Here is a 19,307-nt window from a genome sequence, read left to right as displayed (position 1 = left end):
ATGTATGTTGTACACACCGCATATGGCTGCACACTTACTTTTAAATGGAGCCTTACTGGTTCCATTTTAAGAGTGCCATGCTATCCATGCATCTTATGAACCTGTATAATGCTTCTAGCATGTCTGTTCCCCCAGGCTAAAGACCTGCTTAGCAAGGTGATTGAATTTGGGCTGAGAATTACACTTTATATTCAGTGCAGACTTGAAATTGTGCCACATAATTTAATTGGCCATCAGGGTTGTTAAGTAAAATATTGTCAAACTGTAGTGCTCTCTCCAGTTTTTTCAGTCATCACATTGGCCCGAGTCACTTTTACATTTCATTTAAGTGGCCTGAATAAGATGGATAGTTTTTTGGCCCTTATTTGTGGCTTCTATGCTTGCTGATTCAAGGAAGCACATGCTAGCATGTTTCCCCTTGCTCAGTAATTTCACTTGGTGATGTGTTGCAGCACATTCTCATTCCGTGTCCCATTTTGTCTCAAAAAGCTCTTAACAGGTTCTCATAAAAGCCTTTCTATTTTACCCTGGCCTTTTAACTCACTGGTAAAATTAAGCATGCTCATATATTACACTTCATTTAGGGCGCAGATACTTCTCAAACTCGTGTAACACTAGAACAAAGCATGTTTTAGCTTCCTCCCTTTCATAGGTGAAGGATTTGAAAATATTCTCTTTCTCTCTTTCTCTTGCTTCCTATTATGTAACTTGTGCAACTGACCAGCACATTTCTGTAATCTCTGTGAAGCTTCATTGCAATTCTAAACCTCACAAGCTACTGCCTTTGGTTCTGCCATTTATCTGACCTAAACAAAAAGAAAACGGCTCCAGCAAAAACACAACTACTTTAATAAAGCAAACAATACAGACTGAGTACTTTCACCCTATATACATATGGGCTTCATCAGAGTCTGAAATTCCAAATAGTGGGTGCATTTAAATGCCATATGCTAAAAAATAATTAACCAATAAACCAGTTGCAGCATGCTCCCATTTAAAACCAAACACATAACGAATATTTAAAGAAATTAAAGACCTGCATATCTGTTTGTCAGTTGTATACAATGAAGCAAACAAATTGAAAAACAGCATCCATAAATATGACAAAAATTCATTAAAACAATAATACTAGGAACATTGTTTATTTGGCAACATGTTTGATGTGCACCTCATTTTATGTGGAGACACTACAAGAAGATTGAGGAATAGAATTTATGAGCATCTATATGACATAAAACATAAGAGGGCATCTAACTCCTTATATAAACATGCTGTTGATTGTGATAGTGATTTTTATTTTTCATTATCGATAAGATGATTGTGGATCAACATGGTGGGGATTGTGATAGTCTCCTTGATTACAAGGAATTGATTTGGTAACTTAGGTTGAATGGTGGTGAAAATGCTGTCTTGAATGCCGTTTTGTTTTTGTTTTTTTTTCTAATAGTACGTTTGGTAGTGTATTGTTTGGTGGTGCAGTTATCTGACTTCTCAAAAAACAGAAGTTCTCATGTTGGATGTATTTTGCGTCTTCCATTAGCTTCAGGTTTCCCAGTAGGGCAGGAAAAAAACAACAGAAGCAAATTCCACCAAAGGATTTATTGCACACTAAAAATAATCTCTCTTTGACGTCTCGGCCAAAGCCTTCAAGGAGAATAAAATACTTGCATAGCAAAGCAGTATATATACACACCCACTATAAAATGATTAAACAATTAATCAATTTAAACAACATCTTAACAAGATAATACCTTCCAATTGAGATCCTCATTTAGCCCAAAAGGAAACATAGTTTTAAATTTTAAAATATACACAGTTTCTTTCTGCACTAAAACAGTTTTGATACTTATATTATTAAACACAGAAATACAAATTTGTTCCAATACTGTTCCTTTCAAGCCATCACTACAATTATTATGGACTTCTGAAAAATGTACTGCAACTGGGCTATCTTTCTTACAATTTCTAATGTCTCTTACATGTTCTAAAAATCTTATTTTAAATGCCCTCTTTGTTTCCCCAATGTAAAACTTATTACAAGGACATTGTAAAGCATAAATAACACCCACAGAGTTACAATTAAAGAGACCATGACTCTCAAATCTAACATTATTAATAAATTCAAAATTAGTTACAATATGTTTACAAGCCTTGCACTTGCCACAAGGGAAGGTCCCAACTCGAACAGGTTCAATATACATTTTTGAGGAAGGCATAACAATCTTGGATTTCACCAGAAAATTTTTTATATTCTTACCTTTACGGTAATAAAACTTAATATTCACATTCAGCCATTGTTGTACATTCCTAAGAGAGCATAAATAAAGCCAAAACTGGCTAACAATGTCTAGAAAATGTTTAGTAAAACATCCAAAAGTAGTTACAAAATAAATGTTTTCCTTATTTATACTTGCATTGTTTTGTTGTATCATATTACCTCTCCTAGTACTGCAAGTCCTATGGGAAATAAATTTATCATATCTGGGTCTGACACCTGTCAATAACCTTGTAAAACTTTTATCCAAAACATCCTTACTATAACCTCGGGTAGAAAAAGATTCAACCAGGAGACCCATTTCTTTATGGAAAATGTCAGGTCTATTACAAAGTCTATAAATACGCAACATTTCACCATAAGGTAGAGCCTCAATTACATGAGAAGGGTGCCCACTCATACCATGTAGATACTGGCATGTCCCTTCAAATTTCTTATTCGGCGAAGTCACAATGTTCTTACCATCTGAAATATCTAGCACTACGTCCAAAAATGGAATAACATGTCCAATATTTAATCCATCAAATTTAATGAAATATTTATTAACATTAATATCATTAAAGAATTCAATAATTTTATCCCTATTACTATCAACCAAGAATATTAAATCATCGACGTACCTAAAGTACTGAATAGCATGTTCTTGAAAAATTTTTTGTTTATAAATGACTTCTAGTTCAAACATACCTATAAAGAGATTAGCATACATGGGGGCAAATGAAGCCCCCATGGCTGTACCTTGCAACTGATGGTATAAAACATTATTGAACTCAAAAAAATTATGGGTTAAACAAAAATGTACCAATTCCATCACATATTCCGTAGCAGGTGAGTTTCCTAAGAAAAATCTTAAAGCTTCCAGATCAAATTGGTGTTTAATACTTGTGTATAGGCTTTTTACATCTATACTAACCCATATCATATTGTGATTTATTTTAATATTTTTTACTTTATTCAAAAAGTCAAACACATCACTTATATATGAAGGTAGTTTGATAACATAAGGAGACAAGAAATGGTGTAAAAAAACACCCAGGTTGTGTAGAAAATATTCAGACCCAGATACTATTGGCCTACCAGGAGGATTTTGCAAGTTCTTATGAATTTTAGGTAGGCAATAAAACAGGGCCATTTTGCAACCCTCCACATAAAACTTTTTTTTAACATCTGAATGACTAAAATAGCCCAATCTTAATCCCTTATTTACCAATTCCTTATATTCATCAATGGCTGTATAAAAAACTTCAGGCTCAACAACCTTATATGTGTTAATATCACACAGATGTTTCATACACATGTTTAAATAATCAGAAAAACACATGACTACAAGTTTGTTGCCCTTATCCGATGGTTTAAAAACAATGTCATCCATCTTACTCAAAGTCAATAAGGCTTTCCATTCTTGAGCCGACATGTTATAAACTATATTAGACCTGTTGCTCATGAATTCTTTATGAGCTAACTCGGCAAAATAATTTACCAAACTGACGAATTGACATACCTCCCCATTTAGTATATCAGGCATGAAAGTACTTTGAGAAGGAACCTTAGAAGTATCAAAACTATAGTATGCATTATTTTCAGTTTCAGAAATACATGAATAAAAACTATCTATTGAGCTATCTAAACTCTCCTCATCCGTTTCCAACACAGAAAAACTATTTTTACTAAAAAAGTGTTTCAAATGTAACTTTCTAGCAAAAGAAAACACATCGCCTTGTATATCATACAGACGAGTAACCACAGTAGGGACAAATTTAAGTCCCTTGTTTAAAACACACAATTCAGTTTCATTAAATATATAACTAGAAAGATTAACAACATATTCAGTTGCATTCGGCACAACATTAGTACTAAACACAGAACAAACATCAACGCCTTCCTCGTTTGAAACCCCCCTGTCCAAAACGCTGCCCACCTGGGTTAGCTGACTGTTCCCATGTCCGTTTTTGTCCCTGTGCTGGAGGAATCGAGGAAGAGGAAGAATTCCCCCGAAAAGTTTGAAGAAATCTATCCCTCTGTTCAGCTACTGGGAGACCTGGAAAATCGCCATCATTCCATTCATCTTCATGCGAGGTATAGCCTCCTTCTGAGGCCGAGGAATTGAACTGTGGATTCACAACGTCATCTGGATGAAACCTAACCTGCTTGCGACGTTTAGAACATTCAGTCCTGGATAGAAAAGCCTTACTGGACTCATAGTCACGTATGTCACGCAATAATTTTCCCTTCTTCCTATTGACCAAGGTAGTTTCATACTCTTTCAATTTTAAATTAGTTTGTTTGAGAAAATCATCAAACACGGACAACGGGACAGCATTAGTTAAATCAGTGCAAAGTTTTTTAATACTGGCACACAGTTCCTTATGCTTCAACTGGTCACGTTCTATGAGTATATGAAGCCATTCACTCACACATTGGTGGGCAGCATTTACCCACCTTTTATGAAATGCAATGTCCGTTTCCAAACTTAAGTCAAATGGACTGGAAGGATCCTTAAACACTCTCAGTCCCCTGGGAGTGGTATCAGTCTCCACATATTTTTGTAATCCACAGATATTGTAATGTACTGAGGTTTCCTTCCACATTAATTTCTCCAGTTCATCAAACAACGATTTATGTTCTGTATTCAACGCCAATGATATTTTTCTACCCACACCAGAAAAGGGATTAGTGGGCCTAGAGTGTCTGTCTTCATCCCATTTCTCCCAAATACTATTAACTTCATTTGGAACTCTTTGTGGAGCTTGTCTCTCACCTCTATCAGCTTGATTCGAAGAAGTAGTAGAATTAACAAGAAAATTGTCCAGGGACATTTGACTCCCCTCCATATTTTCTCTGAAAATCCGAGGCAGGTGGAACTGTGGATCAGTAGGCATCAAACTGGAACAACAGGAACCAAACAGGAAAAAAACAACAGAAGCAAATTCCACCAAAGCATCTAACTCCTTATATAAACATGCTGTTGATTGTGATAGTGATTTTTATTTTTCATTATCGATAAGATGATTGTGGATCAACATGGTGGGGATTGTGATAGTCTCCTTGATTACAAGGAATTGATTTGGTAACTTAGGTTGAATGGTGGTGAAAAAGCTGTCTTGAATGCCGTTTTGTTTTTGTTTTTTTTCTAATAGTACGTTTGGTAGTGTATTGTTTGGTGGTGCAGTTATCTGACTTCTCAAAAAACAGAAGTTCTCATGTTGGATGTATTTTGCGTCTTCCATTAGCTTCAGGTTTCCCAGTAGGGCAGGCCTGATTTACTCTCACCACTCACTTCTGTTGCCTGCACTTTTCATGTCAGCATAAACAGCACTTGGCAAGGAAGGTGAGCTTCACATTTGTTCAATGGCCTCACGCACACAGGTGTGCTACATTGTTAAAAGCTGCAGTCAGATCATGGATAATATCTTTGCGCTCTAATGCAACTAGCAGACGGTCTTTGGCTGCAAAATAGCATTTGCAGCTCCTGTCCCATCTACTGACCACATGATATTAACATCCAAAACTGACTGCTACCAGGACCATTTATAATACATGCTCTGCTCATTACTGCTACTTAGCAGAGCGATGCATTATTTTACCAGTATCAGCATTTTAATGAAAATAATCTAACTTATCATGCTTCTTCTGAGAATCACCCATCTATACCTGAAATCTGTCCCTCATTTTTTAAAAACTCTCCCCATGATTAAGAAAAATATGGATGCAGTCACGTAAAGTGCCCAGCACAGGTAGATCAGTTTACATGATAGTAAAAGCTGTGATTCAGAGCCAACTTTAGCCACAGTGAGGAAGACCTTATTACTGGCTAATTTGCATGTTTCTGAGTCTCAGTTTTCTACTGCTCATGCTAGCGGCACTTTACAGGGGTAGTGTATACTGGCATCTGATACATCACTTCCGCACACTCAACAGACATTTGCAGAACATTCCTGATACTGTCTCATTTATTTGCTCTGTCCCTTGTAAAATTTTAGATCTTCTGGTAAATCACTAAGGACTGCAGTCAGTCATTAATGACCGACATTACACTTACGTACTTCTTATTGTTTAGAAAATGCATAGTGCTACCAAATCTGTTGGTCTATTAACTTTTAATAGAGTCACTATAATATTTAAAAGTTGTTCCTGACAGTACTAGTTTATTCCCCAGTTATTTTTGGCTTTGTCCAGAATTCATGAGCAAAGATGCTGATAAGTATTAGGCTCCTCTGTTTTCACACAGATGCACGCACACACACACACACACACACACACACACACACACACACACACACACACACACACACACACACACACACACATACACACACACACTCACACACACACGCACACAGTCTTACAGTCAGATATTCATACACACACCTATACACACAGATACACTGAACCCCCCACCCACACACACAAACAGTCATCCAACTCCATTCATATCCTGCAGACATGAACACATAATGCCACTGCCACACCACTGATCTCCATGTCTCCACAGAACTTCCCTGAACTTACTTACACCACATCTTCTTTCACTCACGACTTCTTTTAATTGAGTTAGATTTTTTGACCAGCTGTGGTAATTTGTGCAGCTGAATGATTCTCTGACTTGAGCAGCCATATAAATCAGTAGCCACAACTATTTCTTGGGGAGATAATATGGCTGATTAGCAGTACCCGCCCCCCTCGATTGCCTCACTACCATGCACCATGGTCACTACCATGCACCACAGCCAGTGAGCCCACCTTCTCCACTGATGCTTCTACTCATGGAAAATCAGCACAGTAGGGCTGTGTGTGAATTGGAAAGGGTTACCACAAGAGGTTAGCCACACACGGTAAAGCTTGCCACTCACAGCAACCCTTTCTGAATCTCAGGATTTGTCTATTTAAACTCATAAGTGAGCATATTGCACTGCCTGTCCTCTATTAATCCAATCTGGCTCCAACTGATTCATCATTTGCACTAGGAACTCACTTTCTTGTGTTGTGCCATTGTGTTCACTTTTCAGAGGACTTTCTATGACTCTTTAGGCTTCCTGGGCATTTGAGAGCATGTTATTAGTCCCAGTGGCCACACATTTTATTTTTGGCACCACGTACACTACTGAGGAGCACTGGAAGTAAAGTCATATGACTGCAATGAAAACTTCCTCAGCACTTTGTTCCACACTGGTTCTGCAGATGTCTTTTAATACAGGGTGATATTCAGAGTCATTATGCTTCAAAGCAGCAGGTTTATGCATGGATCGCACTCAAGCACAGCTCAGACACGATTCAAGACAATAGCTATACCAAAGCAAACCAGTTAGAACCAGTGAGCAAATAATGAGATGTAAATGAGGAATGCATGAAAATATGTGACTTTCATATAAAAATGACAGGCACTTTCTGCCTCTATGCAATTCATAATTGCTTTTTGATACATATCTGCCCAGTGTGCAAATGGGTTATAAGAAGTGAACCTGCACCTTTTCTGTCCAGTTTGCAATCTGCAAACATGCTCAGTTTTACTGCAAGCTTAGCTGCTTCCCACTGTGGATTATTCATTTCAGGTGCACCATTCATTATTCCACCACCATATCCTGGGTAAAAACAAAAAGGATGAAATCCAAGAGGGAGGGTCCACGCTATTTTATTGAACTGGAGGTCTCTACACTATATTATTGAATCAGTTTAGCTCTTCCAGCCAAAATTAGCCTGGACTTCATCAGAATGCCACTAAAATCAAAATGGATGGTTTTATAACATAATAGCAGTCACATGGTCCACAACATTGATTAGATGCTTGCATTAAAACCATTCTTAAAAAGACAGTACACGATAACTAAGAAAAAAAACTTTTTACAAGAACTAAACTTTAAATATCAGTGATAAAAGGATATGCCAAAAATATATTTATACAAATACACTTATTAAAACATGAATATTCTAGTACAACAAAGCTTCAAAGGAAAGCCATGTAAGAAGCCAGTTTTACAATACAAAAGCAGCCTTCAGTTTTAAAACACTGCTGATTATAGTTGTTTCGTTTTGCCCATGTAAAAGAGTGGCATTACTTTTTAGCTGTCACTGCAGTTCTTTATATTCTAAGGAATCATCAGCAGGTCTTCCCCCTTCGTCCAGGTTCACATGGTCAATAACAAAGAATTTGCAGAAGTGGGAGCTATGCCCCTTGATGTGTTTATACAGGGCATCTCTTTCATCATGTTTTTTAAATGACTCTTCTATGACTGTGTGTGTGTGTGTGTGTGTGTGTGTGTGTGTGTGTGTGTGTGTGTGTGTGTGTGTGTGTGTGTGTGTGTGTGTGGTCATGGACAAATCTAGAGCTGCATAACAGTAATACAGTGCCTTCACTGCTGTGGCTGTCAGTAATAACAATTCACCTGGCTTCTACTTACCTTTATAGGGCACCTATTTACTTGACAATTCCATATGTAACTGACAGACTACATTATTTTTTTCCAGTAATCAGGTTTGTTCACTGAAGTGTAGGTCCAAACCTTCAAGTTAGTCTACCTAGAAATCAGCTGTTCCTACAAACATAGCTCTTAACTTCTAAGCACAAGAAATCTGGACATAGCCTTAATTAATGGGAGAACAAAGGCCCAAAAAAGGAACACATTTTAAACTTAGAAAGTTGCTAGAATAACAGGATTCATGTTAGCATGCATTTTCTGAAGGATATAAAGTTTGAAACTCAAATGTATATAATTATTTAGAGACTCAGCCTTCAATGTCTTGCTAGAAAACATAGATTTTATGAGGAAAAGACCAAAAATATGAGCAAAACTCTGGACACATAAGAGATGTGGTGTGAACATAAGCATCTGACAATGTCTTGGCTTAAGTTAAAAAAAAAACTGGAGGCAAAGTTCCCAAATCAGACAGATTTTAAATATTGTTATATTTTATGAAATTTGAGAAAATAACACATTTTGCCTTAGCATGCATTTTATGAAGGCTAAAACTCAAACTGTTAATGATTATTCAGGGACTGCAGTCCTCAATATGTGAAAAATATCTGAAGTACAGACAGGAATATGAGAAAAAATCTAGGGCATTCAGCAAAGCCAAGGATAGCTGAGAACATTGTATGTCTATATGTGAAGAGGAGGTGATGGAGATGTAATGCTTTGGACTGTATATGTCTGACAGCAGTGACTTCACTGTTGGCACAATGCATGCATTTCTTCCTTCAGTGAATGAGAAGGAAACATCTTGGAAGTAGTGGGTCAATAAAGTGGCACTAATTGCTGGATACATTTCTGTGAGTGGGCATGTGGTGGGTCACCTGTGTACCTGTGCCTTTGCATCTTTGTGTGTCACTATCTGTATCCAGCAGTTGTAGCCCCTTTATTGACAGAGTATCCTTAGATGTTTTATTCTGAATGAATAAAGAAATATATAAATTATACCAACAGTGAAGTTACTAGTGTGTGTGTGTGTGTGTGTGTGTGTGTGTGTGTGTGTGTGTGTGTGTGTGTGCGCGCATGTGTGTGTGTGTGTGTGTGTGTGTGTGTGTGTGTGTGTGTGCACGCACGCGCGTGTGTGCGCATGCGCTCCTGTTGGAGTTTTTCTACATGAGTGAGCCATTGTCTTTTTTGCTTCTACATCTGTGTATGTATATATGTAAATGTGTGTGTCTCCAAGAGAGTGTGCATATTATTAAATACTTACATATGATATAGTTTGGTTGAAAGGCAATGGCCATGGTCAAGGTACTCATTCCGCTCAGGGAGAAAATAGGTTGTTCCACATTTTGTCTGTTTGCTATGGTCTGTGTTCCACACTGACCTCTTAGCAGGTTACAGCCTATGTGCAAGGCTGTAACAAAGTAATGCACCATGAAGACTAAGATGCAGGAGGAACGTACACAATGAATGGTGAGATCAAAACTACAACACAAGTAAAAAAATACAATATAAGTGCATTGGAATCTGAGGTAGTTATAACAATTAAACTAAAGGTCTGAAAGCAATCCAAAAATCCAGACACTAGAGTGGAGAGAGAGAGACACATATGGACACACTTACACACACACCTGTACAACTGTGCAGACAGGTGGTGAAGGCATATCTGGAATGTATCTGGTATGTATGTCTGTAGACCCCATATCCACAATGTCAACAAGAAGTCAACCATATTCTTGAAGAAAAAAAGGTGGTTCTTGTTAGAATCAATTAGGTGCCTGTGATTTGTTAAGAAAATCCAGAAGGGAACCACTTTAGGAATAAAAATGCATAGGAAGATAGGGCAAGAAGTGAAGACAGAGAGTGGGTAGTTAAGACATTTTATGAGAAAAGTTTTAGGAAAATGATTGTGGATAAATGGATCCATTTTCTTAAGGAAATTGTGTTAGAACATCCCTAGATTTAAATTTTAAAGTATATTGAACAGGCATGAGAGAAGCCTAGCAACATAAAGGTCACAAGGATTATCAGTTCATCATCTAATAAGAGCACAGCTAGAATGGATAGGTGAAGCATTCATTAAATGCAGTTAAACAGCACAACTAGCATTTTTTGAGAACATTATCAGCTTCTGTCTGGTTTTATGTGCTATATAAGTTGCTGGATCATGCAGTAGTAGGGATATTGCTGCAGTGTGTACTCATTGTCTAACAGAGGCAGGTAAACATTGCCTCATCTTGCCTTTCTCATCCGTACATCAGCCTTTCCAGTGCATGAGCAATTAGATGAATCAAGGTCAACAGCATTATAGTCAGAGCTTCATTCTTCATATCATGGAGTCAGCAGCTGTAAAGTTATTTTTATAGCAGTGCAAGGTGGTATCAGTACGCACCTCTTCTAGTAAGCTGACAGACGGTTGAGGGGGATGGTCAGCCACAGCTACATATATTTTTTGTCTGACTGCCTAATAATTTTTTGATTACTAGCCAGTCTGGGCCTTCACCATTCTGAGAATTATTATTTTTAGGTCAACTACCTTGAACAGAAGTCCTAACAAAAACTATAGCACCCCACCAATCCTCTGCTCTGCCCTATTGCCACTTAAGGTAATACGATTTGAGCTATAAAGCTGGACAAGCATCTGCTATCCTTCAGCTATGTTTCAGTGATGGAGTAATGTGTGCCTTTGCTTCTATAATCCAGGCTCCAGTAAGGTCCATTTATTATCAATACTACTTTCTAAGTGTTTCTTCCATTCTTTTTGCCAACTGTTATCTCTTTGCAATGAATCCAATCAATCAGTTTGCTTATTCCTCAGTGGTACGAGAGTTGAATGTGTAAGTTGTTATCTAGGCATCCATTGAGGAGGTTCTTTATCATGCCTTGAACCCCTACTTGAGTGGCTGATGTGAACTTGCAAAAACAAAGGCCTGTGATGCTTTTCCCTGTGGAAGTGCTTATTCCTGAACATGCATAATGAATGTTAATATGCAAATGCAATTTGGCAGCACCAAACATACATTATTAATCAATATGCTATATAGTATCACCTGATCTCGCAATTCCTCAACCTTCATCTTGGAACCTCATACTTCTGTTATGACCTCTTTGTCTGAAACGTTTTAACTTCTGGCAAGTGATATTTATGCTTTATTCTTCATGGCTTGCATAATCTCTTCAACCATTATATCATTACATTGTAAATATTTTTGCTTGATTTCATGCAATATGCACTCCTGTAATCTTTAACATTGTACCTTTGTGAAGTTATTCACCTGGGTATATCTGCAAATGGTCAAATATAAGCACTGCCCTGATAAACAAATGAAAAATAAAATAAAATATGTTCCCTCTGTCTCCAGCAGGTGCCAGTACTACAGTGGTCCAAGCTGCTTTCCAGTAGGACGGGTGAGACACTATTGGCTGTTCACTCCTTGTCAGTGCCTGATCAGCTAATTTATCTTGGGTAGCCAGGGTCTAGTTAGGGCATTATCACTCTATGCCTAAGAGCTGGAACATGTTATTATGGATATATTTTACAGGAGGATAAGAACAATGCTAGATAAGTGATTATGAAGCTCATAAGATACCCCTATCTGTGTACTCCTTTAAGAAGGTGTACTTAAAATGTTGTGCCTCCCTTCTCAAGCAGCTAATAGTGCTCATCTTCCTAACTGAGCATGTCTGTACATAATGCCCCTGATATAAGTTTGTGTCTACCCATCCAGTCATCAAGACTAGCCTTAAAAGTAGCCAAAGTAGTACTTTGTTTGACCTGCAGTAGTAAACTATTCCATAAGCTGAGAATATGTTGAGGTAGGAACCTATCTCTCTGCTGAGTTTTGTTTACTGGTTTTGTATCAAACAGAACTGAATTTTTCAGGCTCAAAAACTGAGACACCGGTCACCTCAGAGCAGTAAGTAGGCTACTGAGTAAAAGGAGAGATGTGATCATTTATTTGGATAATTGAAGGATTTAAGGCCTTTCATGGTTCTGGTTTGGTATCTTTGAGGCCTTTTAAGTTGAGAGATATACTTGTATTATGCAAAGCAAAGGGACATTATATTCAATATTGGCTCTGATGAGGAAAGAGTACAGTAATAGAATAACTTATTTGGATCTTCAAGATATTCTCTTGGAAGCTAAATGGGCCAGATAGAAAGATTTCCAGACTATGGTGGAACAATGATGATTGAATCAGAGAATGTTGTCCACATAAGTTTCCAGGTCTGTTATGACTGGATCTCTTTGAACATAGTACCATATATAATGTATGAGGTGGGAGCAACATTTTTGTTGAATGGTACTATATTGCAGTTTTTTTTCCCATTTAGCTTAAGAAAGTTTTTAGTACATTAGGTATATGCAAATTCCAGCCCTTGCTGGAGCTGTTTAGTATCAGTGGATAACAGTACCCAGCTTGCAGACATCATTAAACCTGGTTAAGCACATGCCAAAGATATTGGATTGGACCGGATATCTGCAAAATAAATGTCAAATAGTAGAAGGCTCAGCACTGATTCCTGTGGTATCCTACTAGTGACAATGTTACATTCAGAAAAGGCTCAGCCACTAATCCCTGTGGTACTCCACTAATTACAATGTTATATTCAGAAAGGGCTCAGCACTGATCCTTGAGGTATCCTACTAGAGGCAATGTTACATTTAGAGAGGTCTCAGCACTAATCTCTGTGGCACTCCACTAATTACAATGTTATATTCAGAAAGGGCTCAGCATTGATCCTTGAGGTATCCTACTAGTGACAATGTTACATTTAGAGAGGGCTCAGCACTAATCCTTGTGGTGCTCCACTAGTTACAATGTTACATCAGGCACAAACTTGTGTTTAGGCTGAGGCTGAATAGCGTAAGTAGAGGCATGGATAGTGCATACTTAACACTGATAAGAACATAGTTTGATGTGTTTTTAGGTCCCATGGATGCATTATTTTTACTGTTTGATAAGAGTACTAAGACTTGTTTAAAGGTGGTCTCAGAAGAAACTATATTATTAGGTATACTAAGGAAAAATTGTGGATAGATGGGATAAGATTAGCAGCTATATTTTTCTGCTAATATATTGGCTATATCTTTGAGATTGGAGTATGTGATATTATTACAGATGAGATTAGTGCATTGTTGTATATTATTCCTTAATCTTTTGACATAACTGAAGAAAGTTGTATACGTTCCTTTGGCATCTGTAGCAAGTTGAAGTTTGTACTTTGCTTTACATTTTCTAATAGCACTCTTAAGCTCATTGCTGGCTTGTGTCACTATGTTCCTGAGATAAAGAGGTGGGGGGTTCTTACAACTTTTTTATTATTTTCCTTCTTTTGTTATTCAGTTTATTAATACAAGAGTTTCTCAGAAAGGTTTATTGGTGAATTTACCATTATATTTAGGGGAGACAGCTACTGACTTTTCTATGTAGGTGTTTGTAAAAGTTGTAAGGTGATTGGGGCAGTCCTTTTGGATAAGTACATTTGAAGGTGATTATTAGGAATTTTACATAGTTGTACAAGATGAAGTAGATTTATCCTGGTGAAGCTCCAAAAGATAGTCTCATTTGGTGGTTTAAGTGTTTTTTTTTTCTGCCCACAGGGTCTTGCCCCAATTGTTCCTTTCCATTGCCCAATCAATCCACTCATTCCTGTCTCAGATTTGAGACCCAGGCACCTCTTGTCTAGGAGGGAGCCCTTCAGCCCATTCATTCCCTGTCTGGAGGGCCTAATCAGCCCATTCATTCGGACAGAGAGGCAAGAACTGGGCAGTAGAGAGTGGGTCACTTTGCCGGACCTGACGGCCTTCCCTCCTGTCCCCTAGATGCTTCTCCATGTGGCAGCTCATTAGAGTTTTGCTAGTGCTGCTGGCAACAAATGCTCTGCAAGTTCAAACTCCCATGGGTGCTTCATCTAGTGTTCCCTCTAGATGTCAATGAAGAGGTGAATTATAGCCACCTTCATGCCGCAGGATGGGTGAGCTGATAATGGCTGTTTACTCCCATCCTCTATGCCCCAGGATGGGTGAGCTGATAATGGCTGTTTACTCCCATCCTCCATGCCCTAGGATGGGTGAGCTGATAATGGCTTTTTACTCCCATCCTTCATTCCCCACTCCCTCCAGCATTAGCGAATAGACTTGAAGCCAGAGCAGGGCAGAGCTCTGTGCCCTGTTTGGGATATCCATTATGGAGGAGAGTTAATTACTGCAAAAGTTATTGTTTTAATCAGATAAAAAAATGTCACTCTCCTACTTTGGACACAATAGAAGAGTCTTTGTTGGTTCTGTTCAAGCAGTTTTATGTTATACAAGCACATCACTATAGAAGTTTACTGACTTTAACTTAAGTAACTTATATACAAACTAACACCTGCGATCATGCCAGCTCTCGCTTAGGCTGCTCTTACAAAATGACACTAGAGAGGTTATGTGTTTGGAATTTATACGTGCACATGCAGCCTTGACATGTTTCTTAAAGATACAGCACACTTCACTTGCATTCTGATCTATACATGAAACACAAAGTGTTTTTTCCCTTAATGTCTTCAGTGGGGAGTTGGTGAAATATAATATTAAGAAGAAAACACCACGACCAATCGATCCAGCCAAATAATCCTTAAAATAAACTTTTATTCAATGCTGAACATACTATTAAACACAGTAAATCAAGCGCTTTCGCCTGATAATATCAGGCTTTATCAAGATACTTCTTTGAAGGATGTGCTGCATTTTAAATACTACCATGAGTTTCCGGTTGAACAATTAATTACATATAATTAAACAATTAATTAATATTTAAAGTGCAGAATGCATTGAACACTAACAATAAAATAAATGTGTACCTACATTCATTGTCTTAAAATGAACTGGCCAACAATTTTATTTATGTAGAACTTTTTTTTAAAATTGTTGTTCTTTTATAGAATTACATTTCATTAATAGGAACACCTGGTATGATGTAACTTACAAACTCTAAAATCTCCAACAACAAACTCTTGGTGAATAAATAAATAAATATTCTTATTATTATTATAAACATTAAAAACCTCATAAATAGATAATAAATAAATAATAATTTAAACCGTTAATCAATAATTACTAAAATGTAATAAAATATTGATTCATTGATCATAGCCTAATACGCCACCCATATACTTTTTATGTGGCGTTTGTTCATAAAAATTATTACTCCATTTTCTTCATATAATAGGAAAATCAATCTTACGAGTAGTAGGTTTACAACCAAAGTGCATATACCTATTAAAAATTGACCTTTAAACCGTATATTAACCTGAACACCAATGCATTCCTATGAAATATAATATAAACATAGTTGCCCTGTAGCGTTTTTGCTAGTCATGGTGACAGCATTTAGCCATTTAGTCCACCGAGTCTCAGTTCGCACATATGAAGAAACATCATCTTTTTATTAATGTAATTGCTTAGTTTTCTTTTGGTATTTTTGGCTGCACAGATGTCATTCAGTACTGTCATAATAACTAATATGGCACTGAATAGTCTGCGTGAGCTCTGCTAAGACCCAGACCCATCATGATTATTTAACTCAAAGTCAAACTTGGCATATTTTTAGCTGTACACAGTGGGGAGCAGATGTGATTTATGTCAAATACCAGTGAAGCTGCATCCTTTATCCACTGTTTGTTGGTGCCACTTCCTCAATCTGCATATTAATATTTTTTTCCTTCTTTGCTACATTCAACATATTTCCCAACATGCTAGAATATCTGCAATGCTGCACAGCAACCTGTACTAAATAGTACAGTTTCAAGACCACAGAATTTGACCAAAACATTTCATAGGGCCTAAATATCTTTACAATAAATCAGCAGGTGACCGCCCAGATTTATGAGTGTCTATATCAATAAAAATACTGAGTATGATAAGCCAGCATCACTCATGTGGAAACAAGACCACTATCCTTTTTGCAAAAAATAACATATTATTACTTTTAGAATGCCTTGAAAGGGGCGCTAGGGAACCTAAATGCTTAAACTATGAATTTAGGTTGTCATAAGGCCACAGTCTGCAAAAGAATAAGCATTAAATACTCCATCCTAACAATAATTCAGGTCTAAGATTTTGAACCGATCAACAGACATTGAATATCACAGATGAGCAGGCAGTCAGTGTATCTACATTTGTTGCCATGATAGCTCCCTAATTTAACAATATGAGGGGAGGAGGTGGTTAGGATGATAAGAAAACAAACACTAGGAACATAGAGGATCCTCTCACACTAGGAACACAGAGGATCCTCTTACAGCACAGTATCTTTCTTTGTGGCTCTTAAGGCATTGACAGATAAATCATGGCAGATTGTTAGGAACACAGAACTCGAATCTTTAGTACTACAGTTGCAATCCAACACATCCAGGAGTCTCAGAGTATTCTCTAACCTGGGCTGAAATTAATGGCAGAGATTAATGGTTAGTTGAATGGCAGCAAGATAGGAAAGGTAGCAGTTAGACGTGCAACTGCTCTTGTACAACAGCCCTATCTTAAGAGCCTTCATCTCAGGAAGAGTCAAGTCCCTTGAGTCCTGGTTCTTTTCTGTTACAGGCAGATTCCTGATCTTTCTTTTTTTCTTTAATTTATTTATTTATTAGCACTTCTTTACCAAAAAAGTCAGACTGGGTGAGAAACCCATTTCAGTTGAGTCCTGGAGAGAAAAGCTTCTTGAAAACAGTATGCATTTGCTTATGTGAACAAGTAAAGAATAGTAATGCAACAAAAATCTATATTTCTTCAAACATATAAGAGTTACAAAGCCAACTAATAAAATAAAATACCTTTGTACATTTAGTGTAAATGTAATGCATATGAGGAAGACAATGATAAGATTACTGAAGAGAGATAAGGCAGGACCCATGCAGAAACAGTTTAAGGGTATAGGATGGCATGAATGGACACCAACAAATGCAAATATGTGACAGATGAAAACTAGGGGGAAAGTGGCAGTAGAGATGTGAGAGAAAATTAGGGTAGAAGTGGCAGTAGAGATGTGACAGAAAATTAAGTTGGAAGTGGCAGTAGAGATGTGACTAGGTGTGGAGCTGGATTGTTATGAATGTACAGTTAATTCAGCTGTGTTGCACTGTATTAGTTAGAGGGCATGAGATCAGCTACAGGCATGCAATACGAGGAATAGGTAGGCAATGGAGAGATAGGTTATAAAGAGGCAGTGAAGAGAATGAAGGTGGTAGCGCATGGGGGATGTGAGATGAGATAAAGAGATGAAGAGTACAACAGAAGGTGAATAAGTAGATATATAAAAGTGCAGAGTGGATTGAAAGAAGCAGCTGCACAAAAGTGTCATAATTGTAAGGGTGGAAGTTGTAGTAGTAAGATAGGGATGTTCAGAGGGGAAGAATGTGTGTAGGTGGAATGATTGTTGGTGAGGAATTTATAAATGTTAGTGTGGATGGCCTTTAAAGGATTCACCTCTGCTCAGTATGCAGGGGTGGGATGAAGGAAATGTATGTTTAGATTTCCCACTGTTAGAAGGAACAGCCATTTTGCTAGAAAGTCCAACTTTTTTTGCTTGAGAAACAGTAGTCCTCTCATTGAATTGCTGCAAACTCCCAATGAAGAGCTATGTGGCCCTTCAGAAAAAGGTGCTGATTTACTTCTAAGATGGGACTGGTCTTTTTTAGATCTTATAACTTCATCTTGATCCTCGCTACTTGGTTTTGGTAGAATAGACCATTCTCCATTTAGGGGCAAGCTGGGGTAACCAATTGCTTCTAGAGATTACAGGATGAGGTATAGGGAGTTGTTAAAAGACTGAGGGCCTACTTTAATGAAAATTACACACTCCCTTTTATATTGCATATAGATCCTAAGTGTAGCAGTTAGATGATGCATTGCATTTACATTTGGTTCCTACTTTAAGAGCCATTAGTATATGAAGATTCCATTTCCTTGATTCCTGTTCCTTCACTATCGCAGACAGATTACATAGAGGATACAAGAGACTGCAGTGATCCCTCATGATACTGTAGACACCAAGAGGGCTTGTAGGGCACAACCAGATGAACCATTACTAACAACTAGGACTGTTGTGCTCTAGGCTATAGCGCTGCAGTTGTTAGCCAGAATCACCAGGACTCCTAGTGATTCTTCCAATGGAATTAAAATCAGTGTTCACAAATAGTAGTTAAATGAATGGCTGCGTACTCCTTACTGTAGGAACAGCTCATGGTTACGAGTTAGAAGTACAATTATTCTTATACAGGGCTTCCACTTTAAGGACATTTTTTACATGAAGATCGATGTTCTTGAATTCCTTTTCTGCTCTAGTGTAGGCACTTTTCACATTCTTGATTCAAGAAATCACTACCTCACCTGATATCTGGGATGCAGAGTGAGGGAGATTCCTTATAGCTGTAGACCAGGGTTCTCACCATTAGAAGAAGTGATCAGTTTACTAGGAAAACAAACTATTCATATTTGTGAAACCATATCCCCTGTCACATATGTATAAAAGGCTAGTGAATAACAGCATTATGGCAGCTAATACTTTGCTGCCTGTTTACTTCCAGAAGAGGAATACCTCTATTTAAAGTTAAAGAAATCACCTTGATTAGTGGATCACTGCCAG

Source organism: Protopterus annectens, chromosome 5.part0, assembly GCF_019279795.1.
Source record: "Protopterus annectens isolate FY-2018-M chromosome 5.part0, PAN1.0, whole genome shotgun sequence".
In the NCBI taxonomy this organism is placed as follows: Eukaryota; Metazoa; Chordata; order Ceratodontiformes; family Protopteridae; genus Protopterus; species Protopterus annectens.
The sequence above is the reverse complement of the archived record's forward strand: the minus strand, read 5'-3'. Positions refer to the sequence as shown.